This window comes from Protopterus annectens, chromosome 1.part1 (assembly GCF_019279795.1).
Source record: "Protopterus annectens isolate FY-2018-M chromosome 1.part1, PAN1.0, whole genome shotgun sequence".
NCBI lineage: Eukaryota > Metazoa > Chordata > Ceratodontiformes > Protopteridae > Protopterus > Protopterus annectens.
Window position 1 is genome coordinate 1,452,165,918 of NC_056726.1, and position 27,039 is coordinate 1,452,192,956.

Consider the following 27,039-nt stretch of genomic DNA (forward strand, 5'->3'; position numbering starts at 1 on the left):
TTATAATCATACCAAGAGATCACCTCCCACCACTCAGGTGTACTCCACCTACCTATACAGCACTCCAGCAATTTATCTTTTGCAGTAACGTTTCTGCACTGGACAGATTTATTCATATTTTTTCCTATTATCTGTGCTACCATTCCAATGACCTACATGTTTTCAGAATTCCAAGGCTTCAGCTATCCAACAGCCAACAACGGGTGGGGTGTATCACCATATAATGCACAGCCTTACATTTCTTTTGCCTTGAACACCACATGCCAACTCACTGCACACATTCACATTTGCTTATTCCTTGACACCCCTGCCTGCTGTCTCCTGCTTGTCTACCACTATATCTAGTGTTACATATTAACTGCCCAGTCCTTCCTGTCCTTTCCTTGTCTAGCACTGGAAACAAACCTCTCTGGCAACAAAAATTAGTTATATTTTTGCAGCTTCATAGGTTAGTACTAGGCTAGCAGTTTTTGTGAATCATTTTAAGCTTAGCCAATTAACCTTAGTGGGAATCAAGCCCTGTGCTTCTTGTCTGTGAGGTACATCCCCTAATCATTATGCAAACCGCCTGTTTTGGTGTGACTTTACAGTTGTTGATATGTATGTGACCCAGACAGAGTCTACAAATGGTCAGATTTGGTTAGTACTCTACCCCGGTAACAAAAATAAATAAATAAATGTCACAGAATGAGAATCACTTTTTAGTTTTACATATTTACTTGTCTTTGAATACTACACTTGATAATCCTAGTGACAACTAATTAGTGCGCGTACACACACACACACGCACACACGCACACACGCACACACGCACACACACACGTAAGGTCTGTGTTCTTATGTATCTGTGGTTACAGATCACTTTGTCAAGTGCTGACTTTGTTGATTTGTTGTCCGTCCATGCTGCTATCTTTTGTCATCGACAGTACTCTGTGCTGAGTTTATTGCAGACAGGAATGCTGTTTCCTGTACAGTTTATGCTTTGGGTTAGGGTAAGTGGCTGTGTTGCCTAATGTTGAAATTTAGGCTATACTGAAAACTTTGGGGCTGGTATGGAAATATATGTGTGCAAGTATTTGCAAATTAAGACAAGAATAAGGGCTGGGTGAGGGCACCATTTTAGCACTGAATGTGTGTTAGTACGTGGGAGGTGTGTGTCTTTTACAGTGGTACTGTTAAGGAAAGGAGCTTTCATAAGTTAGTGTGCTGGATTTAGGTTAGGGACAGGGCAGGTTTATGGTTAGTGCTCGCACACATAAGTAAGGTGGTGCAGTGGGTGGTGAAAATTCAAACGGCCATAAATTCCATCTGTAGACTTATTAACCTCTGCACCTAAAACATTGCTATGCTACATTACAAAATGCCAGTTGATTCAAGTTACAGCACAACCCAGCTTTCTTCTTTCCTCACTTAAATTTAAAATACTGAATATTAATTTCTTTCATTCCTTTAAAAGGAAACTACAGATCAAATCAAATTGATTGCTGACAGCATCAACTACATGACATTTTGGGTAATTATCACTAGTTGTGTGACAACACACACACACACACACACACACACACACACACACACACACACGCACACATCCACACACACACACACATTCGCAAAAACGTGCACATGCACTCAACAAGTGGATGCACACACAGTCTCATAAGTCACAACAGTTGCACATTAACACTAATCAAACTTGCTTTTGGACTCAAATCTGGAAGAAAAAAGCTTCAGCCATTAATCCTGTAACCCCCTTCCTGCAAAACTTATACAGATTACATATTTTTTTATATATTCTTTGTTGATAGTTAGTCTCACTAGGCTAGTAGCATCTTTTCAGAGGAGATCTGAGGTGATTCATAGGTTCATAGGTTGGTACTAGGCTATCAGCCCTAGGGCCTATACAAGCCTAGCCATAACAATTCCCTGGCTATTTCTTCCCACATTATTTACTTTCCTGGACCCCTGTCTAGCAGGGCGACTGACGTGATCCCTGGGGTGAATTTCCTTTCTCCCATCCAATCGTCAAGGTTCCTCTTGAAGAGGTCCAAAGAGGCACTCTGCTTTACATGTATGGGCAATCTATTCCAGAGTCTGGGGAGTCTCTGGGTCAGGAACCTATCCCTCCAGCATGTTTTGTTTATTGTGATGACAAGGTTTAGATCCCTGGAGCGTGTAGCTCTGAGGGATTGGGATTTCTTTAAGTGTAGCATGTCCAACAGCTCTGGGTTTGACATGGCCTTGTATGTTAAGCAGAGATCGCCTCTGAGTAGACGATATGCGACAGAGTATAGCTGGAGTTTTTTAAGGTGGTCAGCGTAGGGCATCTGCTTTAGGCCTGTGATTCTTTTAGTGAGGTATTTCTGAGGCCTTTCCAGTTGTTGCAGATGTCTTGAGAGGTACATACCAAATGGGGCATTGTATTCTATAATGGGTCTAATGAGGGATGAGTACAGTGGGACAATGACCTCCTTTTTTCTGGATGAAAAGCCCTTCGTGATGAGGTGTGCCACATAGAAGGATTTCCTGACTGTTGTGGTGATGTGGTTATCGAAGGTGAGACCACTGTCCACCTGTGTCCCTAAGTCTCTTATCACACTTTCTGTGTTTAGTGACAAAAAGAGAATATTTTTACTACTAGTGATATTTATACTACTAGGAAAATTTGGCCAGGGCATCAGGGAACTTCCCCTACTCTTTTCAGTGGGTGCAATGGGATCTGTTACATTCATGTTAGCTACTACCAAGACAAGAAGATAGGGCCTCGGTTTAATGTTTCATCCAAAGGACAGAATAACAATAAAGACGAAGGACATAATATTCTCTTTTCAGAAAAAAGCTAGTAAAACATCTCAAAACAACATAAAATTAGACATGTTTTCCTTACCCCATCTCAACTGCTAAGTGCACATTTTTAGCCCCTCTTGTAGACCTAAATATAAAGTACCTTTAACTGACCCTTTCCAAAGGGGAAGTTCTCTTTCTGTAAACATGTAATTAGTCGTGTTATTGTTCCAAGAAAGGCAGAGACAGTTTCAGACATGGTTCATTTTAGGATCCGATAATTTATATGTAGAAGTATTATATTATATAAAAAAAACAGGTAGCAGCAGTCCTAGTTAGAAAGAAGGCAGAGGGAGAATGGACAAAGAAAGGGTTAATGTGAAGCATTGTGTCTAATGAATGGCTAACAATACTGGACTGGAAACTAATTATTTGCTAACGGCATTTCTTACTGTAGAAAGGCTGGGACAGCTTGACTTACATGTCTAGCTCAGAAGGTGACAAGTAATCGCATTTATTGAGCAGGTGATTTATATACACATTAAGGAACGACAGACATTCTAAAGCAGCGGACACAGGCAGATTATTGCAGCTCCAGCTTTTACTCTCTTTACCAAGTTTTCGTATTGATTTTAAAGCTGACTACAGCTAAGCCAATAAGCAGAATTTAATGAAGACTTAAATTTCTGTCTACCTTGTCCTTTTGTTTTGTTTCCTTTTTTTTTTTTTTTGCTTTTTATTTCCCCCAGGGATAGCTTGCAGTCCCCAATCTTAAGATGTTCTGTGACAAGGGGGAGACATTGGTCTATGCAATGAATAGGTGTCAAGGTGTAACAAGATAAAATAACAAATAAATCGGTCATTGAACATTTAGCAAAAAAGTAGCATTTTGTATATAGCTAATGTGCATGTACAAAGTTTGAACAGCAGCAAAAATGCATAAAACTTCTTTATTCGTCTGACCTGTCTTTATTCATGATTTGATTTAGTGACACAAAGTATTTGTGTGAGGGCAAGCTTTGTTGTTGTAGGGATAAAGCCATGATTACAGCTCAGGTGACCCAAGTTTGACTAAAGGGTCAGATGCTTGTTAGCTCTGTCATGAGGAAGAAGAGGAATAATGTCTCTTAACCTGCTTACCCCTCCTCAGGGTGAGGGGAGGGATGTGTGTCCAGGGCACAATCTCCCTGGTAGAATCCCTGATGAAGACCAGGAACCATGCAGGCGTGACTGTCTACAAGAAGGGCAGGGACAAACGATCATGTCATGTGGAGGCTGATTCTGTATCATAAAGGCACACTGCATGCCGATCTCCTGAATGCTGATGAGCATGAACAGGTGAGGTACGGTGTTCAAGAGAAAAAAGGCAAATCTCCTTACAGATGATCCCCTTTGTACCTCACTAGGTATACAACAAAAGTTAAAAGACCCAGGAGGCTCCTAACTATCATGGTCACTTGCTTAAAACCCGTAAAGTACCAGAAAAGACTGGTAACAGTGCCCCTTTGTTTAGTATCTTAAAGACTTCGGAGGAGAGATCTCTGTCTTACCTTATGTGCCATTAGGGACTCAGTGGTCATGGATCTCTTGTACCTACGCATATCAAGCAGTCCCACAAATGCCAAATGAGAGATTTAAATTTCCATTGCAAATGGTGGTGTGATTCACAATTCAGCATCTTCCCTGTCTCTGGAATAGACTGTAGCTACAAGTCAAGCAGTATGATGAATTATCTACCTTCAAATGAGAACTGCATGATTGGATTGGTATTCAAAAATTGACCCCTGGATTGACTGGTCTAGTCCTCTTTAGAAAAGGAGGTACAGTATAAGGGAGGGTATTGACAAGTTGCCTTCTATTTCCCATAGGATCATAGGAGATTACTAGGCTATCGACCCAGAGGTCATTTCAAGTCTAGCCGTTTTATCCCAATGTAATACCATAGAAATGTTAGTTAATATCCAAGATTACATTTAGTAATGACTACCCATCTCCAGGAGGGTTGTGAGCAATATTCCTGATAAGAATTTTTGGCGCGCTATCTACTCGTCCAGGTTGCTTTTGAACAGTGTCGTAGAGGTGGTCTATTTCACATGAATAGGTAGCCTATTCCAAAGAAGCGGCAGTTGCTAGGAGTTAAATCTGACATGATTCCTATGATTCTTATGATGACAGCACTGGTCATAGTCCACTTGGCCATCACATCTGGGGAATGCATGAGCTGTAGGGCTCTCACGTACGAAGAATGGATGGGTCAGTATAGTGAGTCAATGGCCACTGGATAACCAGAAGAAAAAAGTAGTTGTGTGGGTCTTCTACACCAAGTCATGGTCATTTGAACATTAGGATTATTGCTGTGGTGTATTCATAATACTAATGAAATAAGCAGTAAGTGGACAAAAATCATTAAGCCAGATCTGTAGAGTCATTGGGCACTATAAGAAGGGTAAGGTTGCATCTAGTGCTATAATAGTCTGCAGATGTCCAGCAACAGCAGTCAGTATTACCAATGTCATCTTCTATTCCTTTTTGGAGCATCAGGGGAAGGCTATTACCAACAAGGACCCTTGTTATTACCCTATTTATAATACTGAACAGACTGCCCCTCAGTAAATTCCCAAATGTATGAATAAGGCATGTAACTATATAGTTTATAAGAACTAATAAGGAATAACCTTAAACTGTCAACCAAATAAAACTCATCAGTATTACAAAACTAGAATCCATTCCAGAACACAGTATATCCAGTAATAATGCTGGTTGGCCTTGCTTGCCTAGCACCAATGACACAAGTGGTCAGTATGTCAGAAGTCCTTGATTCTGTTGGTACAGCTTAGTTGTCTATGTACTTTCAAGGTATGTAAGATCCCCCTCACCTTGCTTCCAGGGTTGGGGTAGCACATAAGTCTGCTATTTTATCAGTACCAGGGGAAGAGTGGAGCAAGCTAGCCCTACTATACCAACGATCCTTTTATCCAAACATGAGTGCATTCATACAACTGTATTATGTTCAGCAGAAGATGCAATCTTTTTTTTTTTCACTGAGAGCTGCTTAGCTTAGTTAGGTTGTCTTGTGTCCTTCATTCCCTGGCATCACTTTAGCCGTTTTAACTTCGTCATTCCTACATATCCTGTTCCATTATCCATAGGACTTCACGGCTGACATACCCACTTATACTTAGTGCAAAAATAATGTTCTAGTGAAAGGATAACGTTGTGTTAGAGAGAAGAACTTGTGCTTCACTACTGATGCTTCATGGAAGGCAGTAACTTAAAGTGTTATGCCTTAACCTCCCTTGTTGTGCTGCGTGTGTAATTTAGTGGGAACAGCCACAGGATATTTAGTAACGGAACATGCTTTGGCTTTGCAGTGACACTATGTTCAATGTCCCATCTCCATTGCTTTGATAACTGCACTATCCCATCTGAGACCCCCAGTCTCCACTAGTGGTCTAAACATTATGGGCATATGGCCCAGTGCCCATCAATGCCATCTCCCGTTAGAGAAGTAAGCAGTTTCCTCCTTGTCATACCTTCTCATCCCCAGATGACTTCTCCAGTGCCTGAGACATTAACAGAACTAACGTTGAATGTGTCACGGTCAGGGTTTTTCCCTCTACACAATGGCACAGGTTATCATAAAGATCATTGCTGCAGAACATTCAATATGCAACAAAAAGACTATCAACCAGTCCGAGGGCCCTGACTTTGGGCCATGGTGGAAGGTCATTGCCTGCCTTGTAATTCTGCACTGCCAAAGTCACTCTCACTTCAAGACTGGCTATCTAGTTTACACTACTTAAAGAAGACACTATAAGACATCAAACTGGCAGATTCATAAATAGTCTGGGCAGTCTAGGCAGAAATGTTTCTGAAGGTCACATGGGCAGCAGCTGCTCTGGTTTAATGTACCTTGACCTTCCCACTCAGAACCTTGCCATACCTGTCATATCAGAAAGTGGAGCAGTTAATTATCTGGCCAGTTTGTTAGACACGTATTTGTCTGGTTTGCCTAGTTTGAAAGACACTACTGGTCAGTCTGTCTCAAGCCCTTGGTTTTGTTAACACAACTCAGTTGTCTGTGAATCTCTGTGATTTGTAAGAGCTTCTCCACTTTGCTTTCAGAACTGAGGAAGAAAACTGCTAACAGGATAGGTTGACCGGAGAGCTAGTTTGGAGCTAACCTAGACATAATAGATGAGTTTGTCTTCAAGGACTCCATGTCACAGTAGAAGGCATTATATGGTTTCTTGCATTTAGGGGACTGCAGTTCAGAAATCCATTTGGCTGAGGTGACATTTACAATTTTAGCTCATCTGCACTGGCAAGTTCAAAGGGAGGCAGTGTGTAAGTAAGCATTTATTTATTTGTTTATATTATTAAACTGCTTAACAGCTAAACATTGTACAGTAATACTTAATGGAAATGGAATGCATAAGAATAAATGCAAGACTCAATAAGCCAATCTATAAGCCAAAATGATGAGAATAGGACGAGTAAAAACTATGTCTAAATGATACCGTATATATAAAAACTAGCCATTAGCTTCTCTATGGCCAAATTCATCTCCAAGATTGGGGGAAATAGGATGTTAAGGGGGCACACCTCTCAACCTTTTACAGCAAGAAATCTGGACAAAGTCATAAAAAATGGGAGGGACAAGGGCCCAAAAATAAGGACAGTTTTTAAAATATTGCTCTTACAATATTACAAATATTGCAGCTGAAAACCCTCCAGGTGTAGCATCTCTAAGCCACTGAGGACCTGATTGCTTTGCCCCCCCCCCCCACCCACTTGTGTGAGCAAGGAATCCTCTCACTCCAGCTAAAAGCAAAGAAAACTATAACCAGCAATCATCCAAAAATAGACTTCAGCTGCAGGTTTAACTCCAGGAACCTTGTTGTTGCCACTTGTGTAATAGCCACTGAGGACCTGATCACTTTGGGCCCCCCACCTGTGTGAGCAAGGAATCCTCTCACTACAGCTAAAAGCAAATAAAAATCATCCACAAATAGACTTCAGCCCCAGATTTAACTCCAGGAACGTTGTTGTTGCCACTTGTGTAGTGTAGGTGCCAGCTTTTGTGACTATTGTTATGCCTTGTTAAAATCTGTTACAGTCAATTAGAGTGCATACCCCAGGGGCAACAGCTGCAAACCTTCTTCCTCTTAACCCACCCCCACCCCTTTCATTCATTTCACTGTTGATTTGTTGTATGCTATATTTAGCCCCTCTCAATAGTCATAGCCTTCAGTCCCTCCTCCTCAATACTTGTTCTTCACTAAACACCAAACAGAGGTGCAAAGTCTCCAGCTGCTTTTATCTTTAGCTACATTGTGTGCAGCAAACAATGAACAAAGGGGAATACAAATATAAAAGAGAATAAAATCTGCCATTGCAGACTAGTAAGCAGCATACAACTTCTACCTGTGGTGTACTCCTACACATAGTTTTTCTTGGAGAAACCTTTCAGTCCTTGAACAAGGGTGCCTGTATGTTTACCTTATTTCCTTGGCTGTCCTTTGATAATTAGCTAGGTTAGCAGAGTGCCTTGGATTCTCCCTTGCTACTTTAAATTCCAATTGATGGTTTCCCTCCCTTCCCCCACCCCACAAGTGATTGCTCAGGTACAACACGCCAAAGGTTTTAAACACCCTGGATGCCATATTTGCTCTAATTGCAGCTGAAAGCCCTCCAGGTGTAGCATCTCTAGTAAATGTCCCTGGACTAGCTGATAGTTTTTTTTTAGCTAAGTTCTATCTGGAAGGTGTAGCTCCACTCCGTTCGCTTCGCTCGCTTCACTCTCATCCCAACCCCATTCCCACCCATCCCCATATCATTATCTTTATACCTATCCATACAACCACACCCCCTCACTTCCCCCCAAATCCCTCACCCCTCTACTTCCTGTTCTCATACTACCTCCCTTCTTTGCTCCTCCCCACACTTACCTACTATCCACTGTCAAAGACTACTATAACTTACTCCCACCCCTTCCTCTCATCCTCTGTTCTACATCCCATACAGTGACATGTCTCTTACAACTCAAACTATACTCTTACCTTCTCTACTCCTTATACTCTATCACCTCACCTCCTATCTACCTTACTGCCACCCCTTCCTCTCATCCTCTGTTCTACATCCCATAAAGTGACATGTCTCTTACAACTCAAACTATACCCTTACCGTCTCTACTCCTTATACTCTATCACCTCACCTCCTATCACTCACAGTTATCTACTCCCTATTTCCATCCCTCAAACACCACTCTTAACTCAAGTACCACACCACAACCCTATCTACTAATTTGTCCCTCCATCCTTACCCCCACCACTCCCATTCCTAAAATAAAAATATCTCCCCCCTCCCCTTTAAAACATAAAAACAAAGTCTGCTTACTCAAATTAAAACCCCATTACAAACCTCTACTTCTATCTGGTGACATTCATCCTAACCCAGGCCCTACAGACACTACCCTGAACAATAACCCCCCTGTATATAAACCTGCCAACCCCTCCAACCCACAAAAACAAGTACAATTCTGCTCTGTCAACGTCAGGAGCCTTGTAAATAAAGGTCAAGAACTCCATGCTTGGATAGCTAACTATACTCCTGACATAATTACCCTAAATGAAACCTGGTTAAAACCACACCACCTAGACAGTGAAATCATCCCTCCTGGCTATAATATCCTTAGATTAGTTCGACCTAAAAGAAAAGGTGGAGGAGTCTCCATACTCTATTCCAATTGTCTCTCCCAAATCAGTACCACACTAGACTTACCCTCCTTCTCACCAGCTGAACTCCTACTAACCAACTTCAAACTTAACAGTTTCAACACCATAGCTGTCGCAGTGATCTATACCCCCCCTAGTGATAATATTAACATATATGAGAACATCCTATCTCACCTCTCACATACCATCCACAATTAACTAATTATACTGGGAGATGTAAATACTGATTGGCTTACAGTACAAGTCCCAACACTACATCCTGTATAAACCTACATGGGTTTGAGCAGCTAATCACAGCCCCAACCTACATTAATAAATCTCACCTACCTAGCTCTCTTCTTGACTGGATATTGGTGTCCCACCCTCAAAACTATCATAACTCCCAAACCCTTCCAAATGCCCTCAGCGACCACTGCCCTATAACAGTTACCAGACATACTCCCCACCTTACCAAACCTAACACATTTATTACGACCCGCTCACTTTCTCATTTCTGTCCTAACTCCTTTATTCGACAACTCTCCAAAATTAACTGGTCTTACCTCACCACTCTTCCTTTAGATGAAGCTGTCCACTCCTTCAACCCTACATTCCTAAACATTCTTAACTCCCTTGCTCCTCTTCGCACAATTAGAATCAAATCTAATACTGCTCCCTGGCTCACTAAATCTACCAGAACCCTCATGAATGACCGGGATAAGATTTGGAAATGTGGACTAAAACTAGGACCCCTTCTCTTCTTCAGAAATATAAAGAACTCAGAAATAAAATAAGAAAAATTATCCATTATAACAAAATAAACTTCTATGCCAAATCTCCCTCTACTCTTAAATCAGACCCAAAGAAATTCTGGAACTCTATTAAACAGACTCTTCATCCAGGAAACCCTTCTTCTCGTAACCCATGTTCCAGTGCAACACCTGAAGACATAGCCAACAAATTTAACAATCATTTTATAAACTCAATAACCTCCATAATAAATTCTCCCCCCCTCAGAAACAACACTAGCACCCTCGCACACTCTATACCTCTTCAAACCCTCCTAACTCCTCTCTAAAATCAGTATCAACTAACTATATAAAGTCATTACTCTCTAAACTTAAACCTTGCTCCCCATCTGTTGATAAGCTACCCTCTTACTTCCTGCAGATTGCCTCTGAACCTCTTGCCTATCCTGTATCCATCTTAATCATCCGATCCATTTCTGAATCCTATGTCCCCACTGTATGGAAGAATTTCTTTACTCTAACCATTCACAAAGGGGGCAACTCCTCAGACATATCCAACTTCATACCGATTGCCATACTCTCTCCACTCTCTAAAATCCTAGAGAAATGCATTCACAAGCAGGTAATGCATTGCCTTCACCAGGAAAACCTTCTCACACCCACACAGGATGGTTTCCGTCCCAAGCATAGTACAACTACTGCACTCATATCATTCATAAACATAGTCTCCCTAGCTTGTGATAACAATAAACTTGTCTCATGCATATTTCTTGACCTTTCTAAAGCCTTTGACACTGTCTCTCACCCACTCCTCCTAGATAAACTCACTAACTTACATTTCTCTCCCCCTACTATCTCCTGGTTTTCCAGCTATCTCTCTACCCACCAGCAATCAGTTAAATGGCTATCCGCACTATCCTCCCCTCTCACTGTACAAATGGGAGTCCCCCAAGGGTCCATACTTGGACTACTACTCTTTAATATTTTCACCAACTTGCTTTACTCCTCTTGTCCCCAGTCATCTCTTGTGCAATATAATGATGATTCAGCTGTTATAATCATTGCTGACAACCCAATTGAACTCCACTCAACTACCCAGGCATTCTTCCACACCATTGAGACTTGGCTTAGTGATAACAAACTAATACTTAATCCAAAAAAACTAAGCTCATACTCTTCCTCCCTAAAAACATCACCACACTCAAAAGTACATTTACCATCTTATCCTGCAACAACACTATCATCTCAGCTGAATATAGTACTAAATTGCTAGGTGTTACAGTAGATGATCAGCTTAAGTTTGATCTCCATATTACTAACTCGGCAAAAAGAACTCATCAGAAACTTGGACACCTTTTCCGTAGCAAGAAAAACTTAACTAACACTGGCCAAAAATCTCTCTCCCAGGCTTTATTACTCTCAACACTCCTGTACAGTTGCACATATTCACAAACTAAATTCAACACTTATTTCCAAGCTTGAAACTACCTATAATAGGTTCATACTAGGCTATCTGCCCTAGGGCATTTATAAGCCTAGCCAGAGTGTGTTTGGCTTTCACCACCCATTTTAAATTAATTTTGCTATGTCCTTTTTCGAGGTTAGTATACTGTGCCTCTGTCTAACAGTGACACAGAAGTGATACCCGGGGTAAACCTACGATCTCCCATCCACTCATCAAGATTCCTCTTGAAGAGAGTCAATGAGGGACTCTGCCTAACCTGAACTGGGATTTTATTCCAGAGTGAAGGGAGCCTCTGGGTTATGAATCTGTCCCTCCAGCATGTCCTATTTATTTCAGTGCTGAGGTTCAAGTCTCGGCGCATAGCTCGATGGGATTTGGATTTTCTGAGGTGCAGCATGTCCATTAATTCCGGGTTGGACATGGCTTTATACGTCAGGCACAGATTGCCTCTGAGCAGGCGGAATGCCACTGAGTAGAGCCGGAGTTTCTTTAACCGGGCAGCATATGGCATCTGTTTGAGCCCTTTGATCTTCTTGGTGAGGTACTTTTGGGGTATTTCCAGTTGCTGCATGTGTGTCTGGTAAGGTACATCACAAAAGGGGCTTTGTACTCAATTATGGGCCTGATGAGGGATGAGTAAAGAGGCACGATGACCTCCCCTGATCTAGATGTGAATCCCTTCATGATTAGGTGGGCTATATAAAATGTTCTTCTAACCACTTTGGCCACGTGGTTGTCAAATGAGAGATTGCTATCAACTTGGGTCCCCAGGTCCCTAATTACTTCTTCTGCACTTAATGGATTACCACCTATGTGGTAATTTGTGGGCACTTTGTTTTTGCCAAAGGGGATGACTATACACTTTTTGGCATTTAGCTTGAGGCCATGGCTCTGGCACCAGTTGTCTGTTTCTATGAGGCCCTTTTGGAGGATGCTTGTGTCAGCTGGAGAGTCAATTATGGCGCGCAGTTTGCAGTCATCTGCGAACTTGGTCAGCCACAGTCCTTCCGTGTTGGCCTGTACCTCCGAGAAATATATACCGAACAAGAGAGGTCCCAAGACTGAGCCTTGTGGGACACCACTTGTAACTGGTTTGGAGTCTGACATGGCTCCAGCAATTCTAACCATGTGGGTTCTGTCCTTGAGCCAGTTTGCAACCCATCTAGTGACATAGGGGTTTATATTTAAGCTGGTGAGCTTATCTATAATGCCCAAGTGGGGTATTGTATCGAAGGCTTTTGCGAGGTCCAGGTAGGCTGTGTGGACCTCCTTCCCCTCGTTAATGGCCTTGGTGACTGTTTCAAAGAAATCAACCAGGTTTAAGAGGCAGGATCTGCCCTTAACAAAGCCAAACTGGGTAGGATCCAGTGTCTGTTGGTCCCCAGTATCTTTATTTATGAGGTCCATGATGATCCTTTCCATAGCTTTGCAGACCAAGCTAGTCAGGCTTATGGGGCGATAGTTTCCAGGATCCGTTGAGGCACCACCTTTGCGGAGAGGGACCACTGTTGCTGTACACCACTCTTTGGGTACATATCCTGTAGTAAGGCTGAGATTGAACAGTAGTTTTATGTTTGAGTTTACCTCTTCTTGGAGTTCATGTAGAACGCAGCCTGGGACACCGTCTGGTCCCACTGATGCTGTGTTTTTTGCTTTGGAGAGGGCGGCTCTTACCTAAGCATCTGAGATGTTAGGGGGGCAGCACTCTGCTGGGATAGATATTTGCCCTTTTGGTGGGGAGGGGGGGGAGAAGTTTGCGCTGAACCTGTCAGCTAGGATGTTGGCAATGTCTGTGGGTTCGGTGTATTTTTGGTCATTTTGGACTAATTCCGAGCATATCTGGGAATTCCCACCCAGGTTCCTCACATAACTAAAGAAAGCCTTGTGATTATCCTTAGTGTCCTGTGCAATTTTTCTCTCGAAGCTGGCCTTAGACGATTTTATGAGTGCCCGTAGTTTTTGCTAATACAGAGACCACTGATTATATATATATATATATATATATATATATATATATATATATATCCTGAGAGTTGGCATAGAGGGTTAAGGCTGTGAGCTGCAGTTCCTGTGGTACAGGGTTTGATGTCCTCATCTGCTTACTTTCTGTCCTTGAGTAAGTCACAATAACCAGATGTTGCTCCTTGGTTGCCTCTGAAAAAGGACTGTGTGTCTGTTGGACCTACCTGGTCAACAAATGCTATTGTTATTACTATATATAGAGAGAGAATGTGAGAGAGATAAGTTCATACCAGATAGGCAGTCCCGGAAATCATTAAGGAGCCTACCCCAAACTCCCAAGTGCCTCAAAACACTGCATGGTTAAGTGCCTTGCACCAGGTCACACAGTAGGCAAACAAAGGCTGAGGGGAATCAAACCCTGTAACATAGGAAGTAGCTCAATAATAGCTCATAGCCTTGATCCTCTGTAGTAACTGACTATATATATATATATATATATATATATATATATATATATATATAATCTAAAGATATATATATATATATATATATATATATATATATATATATATATATATATATATATATATATATATATATATTATAAATATATAGTTAGAACTTGGAAGCCAGCTATAAATGAGATAAAAATACAAATTTGGTACACTGTGTAGATATTTAAAAACAACTATAGTTTGTTAATGTCATCAGCAGTTGAACTATAGGATGAAGATGTAATCAAAGCTACTCAAGTGCCTATAAAACCACTGTATTTACACTGGTCCGCAGAACTAATGTAAATGTTTAAATACTGGCCACAGAAGATAGAGACACTGGCACTTCCAAAACTCACTTACCTTCTGAAGACAAGCTCTTGAACCACATAAAAATTTAATTAAGTTTAAGAGGTAACGTATTTCTCATTTAATGTAATGTAAAATTAAGAACAATCCATAGTGCACATACATAAAAACAGAAAATAGCAGAGACATGGCTAGTGTGGAACAACGGGTATGGCTGCAACATCACAAGGTGTTAAGGGATGTGACTGACAGATGCCAATGTTATTTGTGGTTAGATCTGAAAGTGCTTCTTGTGTGGTATTTCAACTGCAGCAAGCAGCTATAAAAGCAGAAATGTTTTTTTTTCTTTCTTTTTTTTGTTTGGTCATCAGGTTAGAGATGATGGAGTACTGAATTGCAAAACTCCCTAGGACACCAGACAACCTAGTTACAATACTGAAAGAACTCGCCCCAAAACAATGTCCAGCTAAATTAAAATATAAGGAAAATAGACTAGATTAATCTAAAACTAGCCACAAGAAAACAGTAATACCACCAAAACAGACCAAGTTCTGTCAATGTAAACTAGCTAAAACTAAATGCAAAACAATTAATTATACAAGTAATAGGTCCTAATATATCCTGACAAAGCTAATAAAATACATCAAGTAAATGAATTCTCCCTTCAAAAAATGTAATTTACCTTAGAACTGCAGTTCAAAGCTGCCCTTAAGACATTTCATTCATCTAATAAAAAATAAGGGATACAGGTACAAAGTTTTATTAATCCCCTGCTGCCTTTGTACAGACACTCTGAGGAATGGAACGGCTCTAAGTGTCTCCGGAGGCGCCAGATGATTAATAAAGCTTTGAACCTGTACAGATTATTTTTACCATGATTATTATTTTATTAAGTTTGTGATGGTTTTTTAAATTTGTATAAGCATGTACAGACTATCTAAGGCCCTCGTCACTAGAAATTTAGCCAAAGAATGCAAGCTGTTAAAGTTAATATGAAATGATAATTAAAAAAAGAATAAATAGAACAGATGAGGGGATGGTCTACATGATGCATGAAATATCTTGCAGTTAGGAATTAGCGCAGTTTGTGACCGTTCCTCACAGCTACAGTACAAAATACTTCATGTTATCATACACCAGACCTTCATTTTGGAGTCCGCCTTATTGGTCTAAAAGCATTAATAAACCAGTAGATTCACTAATATTGTGGTCACATCGAAGCCAAGCCAACACTGTTTACTTTCCCAGCATCTGACCATACAAGTATGCAAGAAGAGGCGTCTCTCACCACAGCCACAGCACAGAAGTGAGGCTATATCATGAGAAGCGACTTTGTGTCCATACTAAAATACAAGCAGGCGAGGTAAAAAGTGACAGGACAGGATATGAGCACCCTCGGTACTAGATGTGAATGTGCATGCACAGTTGTTAAACACTGATGTAATCAAAAGGAATAAATGCACACTTAGAGAAATGTACAATTTGAAGGCAGGTAACACAGACGCTGAGGCTGAAGTAGAGGTTACACTAATAACAGAATCCATTGTAATGGACAAGTTCTATTACAAAATAACTGATGGAAAAGCAGACCAAGGAATGTGCTATGACACTATGGCAGGGTTGAAGAATGTGAAGTATACACAAGGGGGCTATAATAAAGTAATCTGCACAAAACTTGACAAAAACGAAGAGTTGGCTGTGACCTGTACTATATCGTGAATGTCATTATAAAAGGAATATATGTTACGCTGAGGGGAACCAATACAGTTCGCATGGCAGATATCCTCAGTGTACTGACAGGGTAAGCCACTGTGGAAGTCAAATTGCAAGGAGTCATACAAGCCGTACCTAGGAAATGTAGCACATGTGCAGACAGATTGCCAAAAAAAGAGAAGAAACATGACAGCCCTGAAGGGAATGGAGCCTGGAACTCCCACACTTGAATGTTTCAGAGCATTACATTCATAATGGGTTCCCTTGCAGCAGTCAGTATGCAAGCCTCATAAAACTCATACCTGGTAATGCAGGAAATGTGGTCGTCTGCAAAGAGAAAAGTTATGATGCTACTCAGAATTCCTGGGTATGTGAAAATAGCAAAGAGTTGTAATGACACAGTAAAAATATTTGCATAACTACACTGCTCAAGTAAAGAAGTTAGTATAATGGCAGTAGCTGTCTTCTTTATTTAAACTTGGAATGCACATTCAAGCTTAGCTCATTTGCACAACTAATTATCAAGTACCAGGGATTTTCCATAATTTTTGCCATTAGGAGCTCATATCCCCAAAGTCCCTGTCTCAACGGTGAAAGAATAATGGAAAAATATGCTACTATATTATGTTACAAAGTGCCAACTTCCCCATCATAATGTACACACTCATTATATGATTGTTTACTTTCAGGGAAATTGAAAACGTGATAGCATAAAAAAGAGAAACATACACATAAATGGAATCGAATCTCTGCCCTTTGTCATTGATATTTTCCTGACTGAAAAGGTGACTGGAAAACACATTTTAGTGGGACAGAACACATGATAGAAGGACAAAAAATAAAATACCTGTGTTGAATTCTTGCATTCTATTAAAGACATATTTTCCAGAACAATGCATTAATAAGGCATGACATGAAGCACTAAATAAAAAATGATTGTAAAATACATTTCAGGAGAACAGAACTTAGGATCATTGGATCATTGGGAGTTACTAGCCTATTGCCCCTGAGGTTTTTATAAGCCTCCAAGAGTTTAGCCAATATTTAGACAGGTCAGTACCAAAAGCCACTGTCCAGCTGGGAGACAAGTGGAATCCCAGGGGTGTATTTTCTGTTTCCCATCCAGTTATCCAGGTTGCTCTTAAAAAGAGATAATGACGTACTCTGCTCAACATGGAGAGGGAGTGTATTCCACAGATGGGGGAGTCTCTGGGACACAAATCTGTTCCTCCAATAAGTCCTATTGATGTCACAGACCAGGTTGAGGTCACGTGTGCGGGTTATTTGAGTGCAGCTTGACTTGCTCATATGCAGCAGTCCCATCAAGGTGGGGTCTGAGATTACTTTGTATGCCAGGCAGAGGTCACCTCTGAGGAGTCTGTATGAAACTGAGTAGAGGGACAGGCCTCTTGTATAAGGTAGATGTTTGAGGCCCTGGATGCTCCTGGTGAGGAACCTCTATGGTCTCTTCAGCTGCTGCATGTGCTTTGCGAGGTACATGCCAAAGGGGGCATTATACTCAATAATTGGCATTAAAAGGGAAGAATACATGGATGTTATGACCTCCTTATCCCTGGATGAGATACCCTTACTTATGAGGTGAGCCATGTATAAACCTTTCCATACAATGGATGCAACATGGTGGTCAAAAGTCAGGTTGCTAACAACCTGGGTGCCCAAATCCCTCACAACTGATTGCATGCTTAAGACATTGTTATTTATATGATAAAATGTGGGGACATCACTCTCTCCAAAGGGGATGATGATGCATTTTTTTGCTTGAGACCATGCTTCTGGCACCAGACATTTGTTTGGATGAGACCCTCTTGAAGGATGTCCACATCACTCGGGGAAATGATGAATGCGCCCAGCTTACAGTCATCTGCAAACTTGGTCAGTCATAGCCCACTAGTTTTGTCTGCTTGAGGTGGCTTCCCCTATTTTGATTAGATGGTTTCTATCAGTGAGCCAGTTTGCTATCCATCTGGTAACATATGGATTCATGCCTAGTTGAGAGAGTTTATCTATTATGCCTGAGTGGGGAATAGTGTCGAAGGCCTTGGCTAGGTCAAGGTAGGTGGTGTGCACCGTCTTCCCCTCATTCATGGCTTTGGTGTCTGTCTCAAAGAAGTTGACCAGATTTAACAGACATGACCTCCCCTTTGACAAAGCCAAACTGTGTGGGGTCTAGTCTTTGGAGGTAGTCAATGTCCCTGTTAATGAGGTCTAGTGCTCTTATTTGCTTGTTCAGGCTAAGGAGAGATTGCTTCCAGTTGGACACCTGCTCCTTCTTGGACCTGGAGAGCAAGTGTTTTTCTTTTGTTACATAATTGATTTATTGCAGATGTCCACCAGACAGGGTTACTTTTCCTTGTGGAGGATGATTTTGTCCTGTTGGGTATTCCTGATTCCATGCATCTATATAAATGCTCTAGTACTTTGGTGTAGATTTGGACATTGGTGCCAGTTCCTACAGAGGTGGAAGGGGCTGTGAAGCTGTTTATACCATCCTTCAGTAGGTTCTAATCATCTCTGGAGAAGTTTTTTTTTACCCTAGCTAGAGGGGGGGGGGGGGGTCAGTAGGGATGGTGACTTTGAAAGTGACTGCTTTATGGTCGGCTCTTACCAGGGAGGATGATGAGGTGCTGCAGTGGTTACTCATGTTGGTTAATACCAAGTCCAAGATATTATCACCTTTTGTGGGAATATCAACTAGCTGTCCCATGCCATTTGCATTGATAAAATTGAGGAATCTCTGGGCATTTGTGTTCTGGCAAGAGCAATTTTTCCAATCTATGGTTGGGTTGTTAAAGTTGCCCAGGATCAGGGTAAAAGGTTGAAGATTGATAGATTCGAAGAGGTCCAAATAGATGGAGTGGGCATCTTGAGTCGAATTTCGGGGCTTGTAGCAAGCTATGATTGGAATAGGGGTCTTGTCAATGGTTAACTGCACCTAGAGTGTCTTCTCTGCATCATACTGTTTGACCAGCCGGGAGGTGTGTGTGTCTTTAATATATATTGAAACTCCACCTCTTTCGGTTTTGCTGCCCACAGTTTACGGTCTGAATGTATAATAGGATTAAAAACCGGGTAAGACTATGGTGCTGTCTGCAGCTTTGAACCAGGTTTCTGTGCCTGCACAAATATCAGCATCTTTCAGGGTTAAGAATGCTTGTAATGAGTGCAGTTTCATGTTTAGACTCCTAGCATTAAGCAGCATGACCATCAATTTGCCTTATGCTGAAATTGTTATGTTGGTAGTATCGACTTCATGACTTTTCTTAAAAAAGGCACTATGAGGGAGGCAATTGCCCTTGCCAGAAGCCTGAAGCCCAACTGAGTTAGATGCAGGCCATCTCTAGCAAAGCATTGTGGTCTGTCAATCATATCTTCCCAGGCTGTCAGGTACTAGATCCCCCTGGAATGACACCAGAAACTAAGCTAATTGTTAAAGTCAATCATTTTCTGTTTGTATTGAGGCATCATTCTAGGTGACGGTAGAATGCTGCTTAAGGCTAGGGACATACCTGCCTGGGACACATATTCAGTGAACTCAATCATGTCTCTCTTTAAATACTCCAGTGAGGTACATCTGAAATCGTTCACTCCAACATGGACTATGACAGAGTCATAACAGTACCTGTTGCTCAGAGACTTGCATGTGTGTGTGATATGACAGATTCTAGCATCTGACAAACAACCAACTGTGACTTTCTCCTTATCCAGCCTGGTGAGAGGCACATCTGTGTGTCTCACAATAGAGTCTCCTTTGACTATTATGTTGGGTTTATGGTTAGGCCTTAGTGTTTGCAAGACATAGGTGTGTGGACTATGCGTGGTATGTGGTGTGGAGGGTTGTGGAGTTAGCGTGTATTTTTGCCTCCGAGGCCTCCTTTGTTTGGCTTTGCTTTTGTTGAGAACCTCCGCATATGTCAGTGTATGTTGTGTAGTTGTGGGTAGTGTTTGAGGTGTAGTGGTTGTGTTGACAACCTTTTCTGTGCCTAATATACTAGCTTGTGAGGGAGAGAGCAAAAACTCTAGGTTCTTAATATAATAGCATCTCTCACAAATTGTGTTCCTAGGCGGTAGTAGTAGATGGTTGTCCATGTACATGAGCCAATTGCTACACTGTCTCAGGATGCCCAGATCAACAAGGCTGGTGGGAGAAACCATAGGAAATTGTCCATCCATATTTATTTTATTTTACATGTTATTTTACATTTGTTGACCGGGCTAGTCTAACTGGATGTATGTTCATTTTCAGTAGAGGCCTGGAGAGATAAGCTCCACCAAACAGATAATATTAAAATGAGTACACTCAAATTTTAGGCTAAAAGGCAATTTTACATAGGAGTATGGTGATAATTTTACTTACATATACAAACAAAAGTCATGATTCTACCAGTAGTAATCTTGCAAAGGAAGTTTGTGATCTGCAGAGGTGCATGAGAAGGAGTAAGAAAAAAGCAAACAAACGTTAGGTCACTTACAGATCATTATCATTGAGGTTAAAGATGTGAGAAGAGAGTACAGTGGACAAAAGGAGGCAGTGAATTATTAGTCTGGATAAGTACATGGCCATAGCCAGTGAGTTTTAAGGTATTCTATGAGTCACTTTTTGAAGAGTTGTGTCGAAGTGAGGGACGTAAGTTCAGTAGGAAGAAGGTTCCAGGCTTTCTCCACTGTATTTGTCAGAATCTGAGGTAGAGAGGCAAGGGAGAGCTAAGGGGCAGGCCTAAAGCCCAAGTGCTTAAACCAAAACTAAGAGGCTTAGAATAACACTTACAATTTAAGAAGGCTAAAAACAAGCAGTAATAAATACAGCAGAAAAGATGCAATTGAACACTTTAGAGAATGAGTAGCAGAAAAAGCAACATGAAGTAACAGAGTAGGAGGAGGAAACAGAAATATTGTAAAAGCAGCTGAATAAAGTGTTTTATTTTTTTTTTAGGAACAGAACATAATTCAGGGTTCTAGGTTAAGAAACTAAGGGGATTGACCTTCCCAGAAGTCTCTGTATTAGGGAGAAAGAGCTAATAGGACTGGACTGGGAAGAGTATCCCACATCAGATTTACAGTAGAGGTGGGCAACTGCAAAACCACCAAGTTTAAGAACAAAAGAACAATAGGGAGGGAGGGTAAGAAGCTGTACTACAGCTACTAGCTACACTATTTTAGGCAGAAAACACTACAGAAATGTTTATCACAGCAGAAGAACAGCAGTGAGACACTTAATGAAAGTTAAACAGAAAAAGGAGCAAGGAGACTCTAGAAAATGCTTTTATAGTTCATAGTTTAGTACTAGGCTAGCTGCCCTTGTGGACTATTTTAAGCCTAGCCAGTTACCCCAAGTGAGAATCAAACCTTGCATCTTGTGTCTGTAAGGTGGACACCTTAACCATTATGCCAACCTTCCCCCCATTATGCCAACATCCCCAACTGTAAACAAATTAGTTATATGATACACTCCTTGGCAGAAAAATCAGAACAACAAACAGATGCTTAATAAAAGAGAAAATTTCCATTTAATACCTTTCACACAGTGAAACTTAGCTAAAAAAGCTTTACAAACAGTGAGATAGTAACAAAAGTGATTTAACAGGCCCAGTAATGCAGACAATTGCACAACAGTGCATATTAGTTTATAGCAAAAAATACAGTAAGAAGTAGGCAGCAGGCAATAACAAGTGCAATAAATGGTAAGGATAAGCAATAACTAGTAAAATTAAGTAAAAAATAATACGTATTGTTATATATTATAGATCAGAGCTGTGGTCAGTGCCCGTCCTCCATTCAGTTCAGTGTGAATAAGCAGAAACCCTTTGAAAGGTATGGCTTAAGTACTAGAAGGTTCAAACCTGAAACAACTTGAAAAAAAAAAACTCAAAAGAACCAATGCGGTGCTTGCTCCAAGCCCTAGACCAGAAAGGGCAGATAATGCACATTTTTTTTTACATTGTGAAAGCCCTTTCTGGTCTTGTATATGCTGTGATCATGTAGATAAACAACCGCAAAAAGCAAACCTAATGATCAAAATTCAAAGAAGTTCCAGGCAAGGAGGTAGACTGGACTCCAGATGTAACTTTAAATCAAAATAAATGTATTTGTATAAAGTGCTTTTCGTCCAATTGTATACATGAACTTCTTCAGATACACTGTTACTAAAGAAAATGGTGCTTAAAATATCCTGTCTTACTAGTCATGTTATCAAAAGACCACTCAATAATTTAACGTACCCTCTGCATAAGAACATGTATATTACTCAGACATCTCTCACACAAAGGCATATACTAAAACTTTATGCCCCTCCTGTAAATAATCTTCGGACTTGTTCCTATTTACCAACGAAGTACCTTTCACCTGAGATGAAATTCCAATTCTTGTATATAATATTTCTCACTTTGTAAGCTTCCTGCTGTGATTATGTCACAGGGAAGGTAGTATCCCATAGTTTGGTATTGTATTGTGACTGCGTAGTACGGAAAAAATGAGCATTACTAAACACCATACAACAATACAGATACCAGAAGTATCCCTTATTGTCTTACCGATTTACACAGTAATGACAAACTGCAACATACAGATACTAAAGCGTATTATCTATATGCAGTGCCCCTATTTACTGCAAGGTATAGATTGCTTGTCAGACTGCTACAACTCAGGCCTGAGAGGATTTGAGTCCCTGCCTTCATATCTCCCATTGCCTTGACCTGTGTAATAACATCTGATGCTACAGAAGAAGTTATACAACAACCCTCAGAAAGCACACATCTGAAGGGAGTGTTGTAATAGTTTTGAAGACTGAAAAAGAAACAATGTTAAATAGACACCATTAATCAGAGGCCACAGCCATCCAAATGTCTTAAAGGTAAGTTAATCATCATAACATGAATAGCGTGAGCCATGGAAGGTGTAACAGTTACCTGAGTAATGTCTGCTTATGGTTATATCATTATTACTTTCTATGGAGCCTTGCGGGTGCACTCACTTACATGACAGTCATCAGAATATTAGTGCGATATCTATGCTTCTGAGAGTGATCCAAGGCACACATTACTGGAATGGAAACCATGCCTCTGTAAGCGATATGCTGCAGCTCAATACAGTATCGTACAAAACCACACAAGAACTTATTCTGCATGTGTTTGACAACACGTGGTCGAATGAATTGTTCAAAAGGGAAGTACACAAAGGTGATGAAATAGGGGCAGAACAGGATGGAGATGTAAGATATAACTCACTGGAGTGTAACCCATGATTTTCCTACTTATAATCCCCATATCAGTGCATTATCCAGAACTGGAAGTGAAGGTGTCTGCATGGGGTCATACATGAGAATTATCAGTTAACTGTATATCGTTTGCAGACTGGTATCAATAAAAAAAATCAAATGATTTCAGGCTTTACTTCTTGATATCTGTTTGCAAATGTTATAAGTTACATGTTGAATGGAAGACGGTTGCAGACTGAGAAAAATATATAAAACAACATCCTGCCCTTGTTTCAGAGCCCTGCACTGAGTACACTGGACTAGATTCCTCACACCATTAATATGTTGAGCCAGGAAAGCAGTTACATAGAACATTATCTCCTTACCTTACTATAATGTCTGTCAAAATTTCTTACTGACATGCATCAATGCTTAGCTTAGGTGTGCAATTGATATTAAAGTATTTTAGAACGCATAGCAGTTTGCTTCATTTTTGCCATAAGGGGAGATCATTCATCGATGACCAGCGATGCTGCTCTATGCCTGCTGTTGCATGGCAGATGAATATAGAAATAGATATTTCTATTTATACGCTATTCATGGCCATGTGTGTGCAGTAGTTATCCATTTTTTTACAAGATTTTACGTTGGAAATGGGGGGGGGGCAGTAATGAAACTAGGATGCAAGCAGAGGGTAAAATACAAGGTGAACAATTCAGTTATGATCACTAGGGAAGTAGGCTAAGACCACCTTTGTCTTTTTATTTTCTAAATAATCATGCTATCTTAAGTTAGACTTATTTTAACTTATTCCTTCCAATGGAGTTCTGAAAGTTTGCACTGTAACGTCTAATGGGCAGAGCTTGAACTTTTTGATAGAATCAAATTCTGCACTCAAATTTCAAACAAATGTGCACATGTTCGGAATCACAAGAGTTACTAAAGAAGCATAAATGGCAAAATCTTCAGCTCAAACCTTTTTATAATGGTAGTAATCTTTGGATTCCAGGTCTTAAAGTAGATTTTGTAAGTCACAGTAATTTTTAAGTTTGTAATATTTTGTAAATAATTTACAATATCTCAGCAACAACAAATAGGTTCATACTAGGCTAATGAACACTAGGGCCCTTATAAGTCTAGCTGTACAACAAAAATGTGACCCACAAATTTGATTAATATAGGAGGTGATTTACTGACTGCCTCAGTCAATCAAATACATAAGTGCCAAATCAGGGCTGAATTTCCAATTAACATTCCATTGGTCTAAGTTACACTTAGGAAGGAACAGGGGCGAACTCTGCTTCACATGGAGCCCTTTCCAGTGAATGAGAATTCTATGAGAAACACATTTCTCTCCATCATATTCTATTTATGTTGCATGCAACATTTTTTAATTTAGTAGTTCTGATGGGGTCCATATTAAGTCAGCGAATGCACTAAATTGCAAACGCTGCTTAATTGAACCGACTTACCCGAAATGGCAAAATGTCGAAGGCACTGAACAGTGATTTTTTTTCCTAGGGAAAAAATATCACTGGGCCGTTTTTGGGACTTTGACATTTCCTCCACTGTGGTGTGATCTCGGAGTTGGTATATTTAAGTAGGGGGGTGTGGGAGGCAAAGCCCCCCACACTTTATTTTGTGTTTTTTTTTTTTTTTTTTAATGGATCAGGGATTTTTTTCCCTAGGAAAAAAAATCTCTGATCTGTTTGTTCAACATTTTATTTTTTCAGTGTTAGTAGGTCTATTATATAGCATTCACAATTTAATGCATTCACTTATATAATATAGACCCATTCTGATGTTGCTTGATTTGTGGATGTGCAAAAGGTTCATCAAAACTGGATCCAGGGATGCCTTGTATGCTAGACAAAGATCACTTCTCAGAAGTCTGTATGATACTGAGTAAAAGGACAGAGTTTTGAGGTGATCAGCATAGGACATTGTGTTTAGTTCTGGTATTCTTTTTGTAATGAACTATTATGGATTTTCCAGCTGCTGCATCTGTCTAGTCAGGCATATACTGAAGGGGGCATTATACTCTATGATGGGTCTGATGAGAGCTGAGTACAGAAGTATGATGACCTCTCTGGACCTAGATGCCATGCCCTTGCTTATAAGTTCAACATCATAGAAGGATTTTCTTATTACCTTGGACACATGTTACTGGAAGGTTAGGATACTATCTGCATGAGTTCCTATATCCCTGACTAGTGAAGCAACTTTTAAGGGTGTTTTATGGATGATGTAGTTGCCCAGTGTGCTAGACTTCCCAAAAGGTAGTATAATGCATTTCTTTCTAATAAGTTTTGGCTTTGTCACTAAGCATTTGTCTGTATCAGACCTTCCTGAAATGCATTCCATCTTGGGGGGATTCAGTAAGTGCTTCCAGTTTGCAATAATCTGCTATGATACTATCTGCATGAGTTCCTATATCCCTGACTAGTGAAGCAACTTTTAAGGGTGTTTTATGGATGATGTAGTTGCCCAGTTTGCTAGACTTCCCAAAAGGTAGTATAATGCATTTCTTTCTAATAAGTTTTGGCTTTGTCACTAAGCATTTGTCTGTATCAGACCTTCCTGAAATGCATTCCATCTTGGGGGGATTCAGTAAGTGCTTCCAGTTTGCAATCATCTGCAAACTTGGTTAGCCAGATGCCTTTGATGTTGGCTTTGACTTCCGAGAAGTAGATGCCAAACAGGAGTGGGCCTAGCATGGAGCCCCGAGGGACTTCACTGGAGACTGATCTATTTGTGTAGGAGGCCTCACTGATTCTAACCTCCTGGGTCCTATCAGTGTATCACAATACATACATAATGTCAGCAGCATTTTGTTCACACAGATGAATGCTTTCATATGAGTCTGTGCTACTTAGTTGTTGAGATATGTAGAAAAAGATGGAATTTATGACAGTATAAATAAATATTATTTGAACAACAATTAATATATTTTTACCTGCACTAGACAGAGGTCAGATATGAATACAATTGTGTTTGCCATTCTGTAAGTTTTAAGATGAAATATTTTAATACGTTGTAGCATGGTTCTGGAATTATTAATGCAAATATTAACAAGCAATGTTTGATGTATAGAGGTGTCAGTAGGATGCAACTGCATAAACACCTGGAGGTGTCACTCGGTTGTAATGTTAAAACTTGAATCATGAATAATGTGTCAAAATAACACAGTTTTTAGTATAACCAATTAAACCACATCATTTGTGTACATTACTCACATTATGTGGTACTTGACAGTTATGTGTAGGATATGTTTTTTGTGGGACAGGTGCCCTTTTTTCTATTGAGAGGGGAAGGATGAGGAAGAGAGTGAAGGATGTAAGAGGTAGGTTAGAGTTGGAAATTAGGTAGCAGGGGCAGACAGCCATGGCAGACTTGGTGTGGGGCAACACGCAGAGGGAGGAGAACACAATGGTGAAGGAGACGTCAGACATATAGAGGACAGACAATGGTAATGAGTAGATTGCATAACGCAACACACGTCGATACTGACTAAAAAGGGAGGACGACATCAGGTTTTGGATAGGATAGGATGCTCTGGGATGGTTAAAGCTGCATTGTCCAAGGCCAGGAATACAGCTTCCATGGGACCCAATAATTTCCTTGGCTCTGTTCTACATGA